This window comes from Mastomys coucha, unplaced genomic scaffold (assembly GCF_008632895.1).
Source record: "Mastomys coucha isolate ucsf_1 unplaced genomic scaffold, UCSF_Mcou_1 pScaffold15, whole genome shotgun sequence".
NCBI classification, from domain to species: domain Eukaryota; kingdom Metazoa; phylum Chordata; class Mammalia; order Rodentia; family Muridae; genus Mastomys; species Mastomys coucha.
In genome coordinates this window covers 79,199,636-79,205,897 of record NW_022196897.1, presented here as the reverse complement: position 1 = coordinate 79,205,897, position 6,262 = coordinate 79,199,636, and positions in this window count along the sequence as shown.

Here is a 6,262-nt window from a genome sequence, read left to right as displayed (position 1 = left end):
TGCTCTCCATTTCTTCCTGTAGACCAGCATTTTTTCCCTTCACCCAGAACATCTCGTCCTGCAGTCTTGCTGCTATGGAGTCCTCTCCAATTGGGATCATTTTAAAGTGTATTTATTTTAGATTGATTAATCACCGAGTGGAGTGTGTATGTGCATGTGTACACGCAGGTCATATGCGGAGGTGAAAGTTCAATGTGCTGGCTTGAATAAGAATGGCCCCCATAGGCTCATATATTTGAATACTTGGTCATTAGAGGGTAGCAATTATATGGCAGGGATTAGGTGGTGTATCCTTGTTGGAGTAGGTGTGGCCTTGTTGGAGGAAGTGTGTCACTGGTGTTGGGCTTTGGGGTTTCAAATTCTTAAGCCAGGCCAAGTGTCTTCCTCTTCTTGCTGCCTATCCATCCAGGTGTAGAATTCTTGTTCCTTCAACATCATTTCTGCATATGTGCTGCCGTGCTTCCCACCATGATGATAATGGACTAAACTTCTGAACCTGTAAGACAGCCCCAAATAAATGATTTTCCCTTATAGAAGCTGCTGTAGTCATGATGTCACTTCACAGCAATAGAAACCCTAAGACAGTTGAGTCAGGTGTGATAGCTATTCTTGGTTGTCACCTTGACTACATCTGAAATTAACTAAAGGTCAAACAATTGGGCACACCTATGAGAGGTTTTTTGTGGGTTTTTTTTTGTTTTTTTTTTTGTTTTGGACTGGATCATTCAAGGTCACAAGCACAAGATCATCCTAAACCTGGTACACACCTTCTGGTGGTAACCTATTTAGGACATGGAAAAAAGAAGAATTTGCCTTTTGCCTGCTTGCCCTCACTCTTGCTGGCAAGTTCATTCCTTCACTGGTATTAGTTCCTACTTCTTTAGCATTCTGATGTATACTGAAGACCAGCTGAGACATCCAATCTTGTAACTAAAACAATAGGACTTCCTGTTAGGAGACATCCATTGTTAGACACACACACACACACACACACACATACACACACATATATATATTTATATATTTTATATATATTATTCTAAAACATAATTTTGCTGGATGTAAAATCCTAGGTGAGTAAGTTTGCTTTCTATCAGCATTTAAAAGCTACTTCCCAGCTGGGCCTGCTGGCACACATCTGTAATTCCAGAACTCTGGATGATGAGGCAGGGGGATTGCAAATTCCAGGACAGACTATGCTACATGAAGATCCTGTCTCTAAACATAAAAGCAAACACTTAGGTAAGCTCCCTGGAAAGTGCTTGTCTGGCAAGCTCAAGCCTGTGTCAGTGCTCTGCCTCCAGCCTCCCCACAAAGCTACTTTCAATTGCTTATTGACTTTTATAGTTTCCAACTATCAATCAGCAGTCATTCTTGCTACCCCATCCCTGTATGGCTTCTTAAAAACACATTAAAGATGCAACTATTTATCATTGCTTTAAAAAAATTAATGTAAGTATAATGTGCCTTACTATGGATTTCACTATGCCTATATGGGATTCCAAATAGATGCTTTAAAGCCAGCTAATGTCAAAACCCAGTGGCTAATGCTTGCTCTGTGCCGCAGGCCGGCTGATCTGGGCCTCCCTCAACCCACGGGAGAAACAGGGTCCTAGTCAGGTCGACAAAGCATAGGCAAAGAAATGATGGCAGAGATGACACATTAAGTACAGGATCTGAATGTATTTCTTAAAAATGGCATCAGACTTTTACAGTCATTGCAAAAGAGAGATGGTAAATCTGGCAGCTCAATAGTTAAGGTACATCTGAGGCTATCTAAAACATACTGGGTCTAAAGCAGCAGCTACCTCCTCTGATCTGGTGCTGCATTCCCCGGGCCCAAGCGCTCTAGGCTCAGGGGACTGCGGATTGCATGAATCTGAGTCCTAGCCCATCTAAGTTCTAGTGCTAGTCCTGCATGCAAGTCCAAGTCCTTCTCCTTCTCCTTGTCCTAGTCCTTATACAAAGTGACAAGCAGCCTTAAGTAGCATACAGCAAGCAGGGCAGATGACAAGAGTCATGTAGGCAGGTGGGGGTTACAACAGGGGATGCAAGTAACCTCCACACTAAGGTCAGCGGGTCTGGTAGCTAGGTTTGAAGCAGGAGGAAGAGGAGTGGAGCCCTCCCTGTTGAGGCATTTTGATATTTCTATGCTATTTCTATGGTCCTGTTGGAGGCAATGACTAGGAGGTTTCAATCTAACACTTCTAGCTAATGTCTTTGGGTGGAAGCCCTTCATTACTCTCTAGTATGTAAAACATTTCTAACTATTATGAACTGTCTATTGCTCTAAGGAATATACTTGACCTCTGTTGCTAGCTGTGGCAGGGCAGATTTCTTGAGAGAAATTCCAAGTTATGGACAGCTTGATGTTGAACTAGGATAGGTTAGAAACATTGTATTGACCAGGGAAACAATGTCCAATCTTAGCCATTTACAAATCATTTCTTGGGGTACCTTTATGCCTAATTATGAGGGCGTGTTGACGATTGGAAAGACTGATCTGGAACATGTCTGAGTTAGGAGATACCAGCGACTGTCTATCCAGGAGGCACAGAACTCCTTTTGGATTCTTATTGCCTCTTATCCTTAATCAGGATTTTATCCCCGATATTTTGGATGTGACTGGAGTAGACGAGTGTGCATGGCAGCTCTGTACCCCCTCCCCAAGTTCTGACCCTGTTCTGGGCTGATTCCCATCTTCTACCCTACCCATCCCCTTTATCCCAAATTGAATCTCCTGCTCACCTGTCATGTTTTCCATTCTGGGATTTAAAATTTTCATTTCTAGAACTGTCATTTTGTTATTTTTCAAGGTTTCCCTTGATAACCCTGAAACACCACTTCCGCACACATGCCATCTATTTTTGTCTCTAAGTCTCCTCGTAAATATTCATACACGGAGAAGGAGCTTCATGTCTGCTCCCATTATCTGCATGCGCTCTTAGTCATGAGTCACATTTTCTCAGTTGGCTTCTGGGGTCTTCTACTGTCTCCTTCCATTATATTTTTGGGAGTGTGTATGAAAAAATGCAATGGAAATAATACAGCTTCTCCTTTATTTTGTTCTTGTTTGCTATAGAGTCTGACCCTCCCGCTGCCTGGTGGGCGGATGGAGAAGCTGGGTGTTGTGTTTCTCTTCACATGTAGTTCAGCTGGAATTGAGAGCTGGAATGGCCTGTAATCAGCTCCCCCTGGCAGCCCCTGTCTTCTCTTGTCAGTACTAAGTTCCAGTTTCAGGCTGGTTTTATTATTATCTAAGGTCAGCTGCTTCAGTAAGACAGTCAATATGAGAATGTGTGGGACTACCATGGCCTTCTTCATTTCCATCTATTTCTTCTATCTCTGTCTTTTAGGAGACCTTAGGTGGGGCCAGTGGGAAGTTGAACAACAGAACAACAGCTTCTCCTGCGTCAGACCATCTCCGCTCTGCTGGCTTCACCGACTTCCTGTCTTCCGAACTCCCGTTTGACCTGCCCACCACACTCCACTCAAGGCTAGAGTGATTTCCAGTTGACCTTGCAAGGCAGCCCCTCCCTAGACCAGACACTGTTCCAGCTCTGGCTTCCTTTTGATCCTACTGCTTTTGATTAGCACATTGAACTGTGTTTTGGGGCAGACAAGATGAGTCAGTGTATGAAGGTGCCTGCCGTCAAGGCTGATGATTTGGGTTCTATCCCTGGGACCCACAGTTTAGAAGGAGAGATCCAACTCCTAGAGGTTGCCTTCTGACCTCATGTGTGCATCTGCCATAAAATTGAAGCTTGGTTTTAAAAATATATCAGGGTTTTGTTGCTTTATCTTGTACCTCTCTGTACATCATCTCCAGAAATACAAGTCTCTGTAGAGTTACAGAGCATTATCAGTAGACATTTATCAATAAGATAAGCATAGAAGAATATAATTACAATACAGATTAGTGTTCTGACACAGCTGCATAGTTCTGAGAGTCTTTTCTGGCAGGTGACTATATTAACCACTTTCCTTATTGCTGTGGCAAAATGCCCGAGGAAGACAACTTCAAAAAGGAAGGGGTTATTTTGGCTCACAGTTCAAAGGTGCAGTCTAACCTTGTTGGGGAAATCATTGTAGCTGGATATGGGGTGGTTAGCCACACTGTAGCCAAAAAGCAGAGAGCGATGTGTATTCTTAGCTCTCTTCCTCCTTTTTAGTCAGTCTGAAACCCAGTCCATGAGATGCAGCCCACTCCCAATGCTAAGTTAACCTCTGGTGTAATCTTATAGGTCTCCAGGCATAAGGAGAGATGGAAGGAGGCAGAGCGAACCTGTGGTCTAGCACAGGAGGCTAGCACCAGCTGCCTTCCTTGTGGGTCAAGTATCCAGAGACCTTGAACTTTTGAGGGGAGAGTGGCTGAGAATCCTCTCAGAAACAAGGAACCAAGAGGACAGAGCTAAGGCTACCATACTGCTACCAATTCTTGGCTCTGGCTTTACCACCCTTTAGAGTGGCTTCCAGGTGACCAGAGGATGGTTCCAGAGGATGGTGAAAGGCTTTGGGTGGCACAAATATGAAGTCGTAGAGGTGGACAGAAGTAGAAAGGTAGACAGGCCGACTTGTGATAACTGTATGATGGATCGGTCATAATTCCCCAAACCCTACAAAGAAAGCTCATAGCAGACAAGGATACTATGAAAAAGGATGGAGAATGTGGGGAAGAAATGTCAGTACAATAGTCAAGGAAAACTTCTCAAGGGAAAGATGTGGCTCTTATGGCTGAAAAGACCCTAGAAAGGTTCAGCAAGGGCAGTGAAGCCAGGTTCCCACCACAGAGCATCAGCAGAGATGCCAGGGACTAGATGCATGGAGGCTGTAAACTTCCAAAGAGTTAAAGATAGCCTCAGGGCGGCTTCAAGTTTCTCAGCAGCAGGCTTATGAGTGACAACATGCCTGAAAACTGTCCTTAAGGTCTCAGAGGAACCAGTAGCACTAACTCAGACTTCTTTCAAGCAAAAGGAGGAGGAGGAGGAAGAGGAAGAGGAGGAGGAGGAGGAGGAGGAGGAGGAGGAGGAGGAGAAGAAGAAGACAAAATATCAAGAAATTTACCTCCAGCTGCCTTAAAAAAAAAAAGCTACTGGAGGATGCCCTCCACTCAAATGAGAGAGTGAACCATAAAAATATATATGGATCAAGGAAACATGCAGCTAGGGGCTGGCAAAAAGCTCCTCACACAATGAGGCTATCTGCCGACAAGTCCAGGCTGGCAGGTCCCAAGAAGATGGTGAACTGGAGAAAAGCTGATATGAATTAAAATACCAAGACCAGTTTGGGCCAACTGGGAAAGTTTAAGGTTAGAAAATGAGCAGTCTGCAAGCAGAGAAGTACCACAAATGAAAATAAAATAAATAGTGGTCACCACAGCAAAGGCTGATCATCTCACCCAAATCACAGAAGAGAGGACAGAGGAAGGGAGGTCAGAGGGAAGAGAAGGGGAGGTCCCCGGCTGAGACCCGCAGCTCTGGCAGGCACAGTCTGAAATGGAAAAGTGTCATCATCTGAGCATGTGCGACAGTGAACCTTTGGTCAGAGTACAGAGTGGGAGGGTAAAGACGGAAGGAATCGCTAGGTACAGGCTGGAGACTGGAGTGCCTTGAGTCAGCACTGGGGGATATGGTGAAAACTGAAAATTAAAAACAGGATTACAAGAGATGGAGAAAACCAGAATAAAGCTTGAATCTTAAGTTTTCCTAGGGACGGTCTGATTCCAACAGGGTCACTGACGGCATCTGTGTTGGGCAGCTGGGTGAGGGTATCTGTGTGGGGATTCTCAGGGTTATTCTTGCAACTGTTAAACCATTGAAACCAAGTCTTAAGCCATTTCACACTTCAAAGTTACTTAAAAGGCTTTGGAGTTGCCCACTGGTAGAGCACTTGCCTAGCAGGCAGGGGGCATTTGGCTTGAGCTTCAGTACTGCTCAAATGTATCAGGGCCCAGGGAGTGGCCCAGTACAAGCATGAACACTCAGATCGAATCCCAGCACCCATGTTAAAAGCTGACTGTGGCTGTAGGCCCTACAACCCCAGTGTTGTAGGAACGGAGACAGGAGGATGGCTGGAATTTACTGGTTGTCTGCCTTGTTCCAGGTTCAGTCTTAAGGAAATAATAGATATTATTATATTATTGAAGCATGGTAAAGTAAGACACCTCATCCTCCTCTGGATCCACACATGTGTGGATGGGAGCTGACACTTGTACGTATACACACACACACACACACCATAAACAACACAACAAACAAGCAAA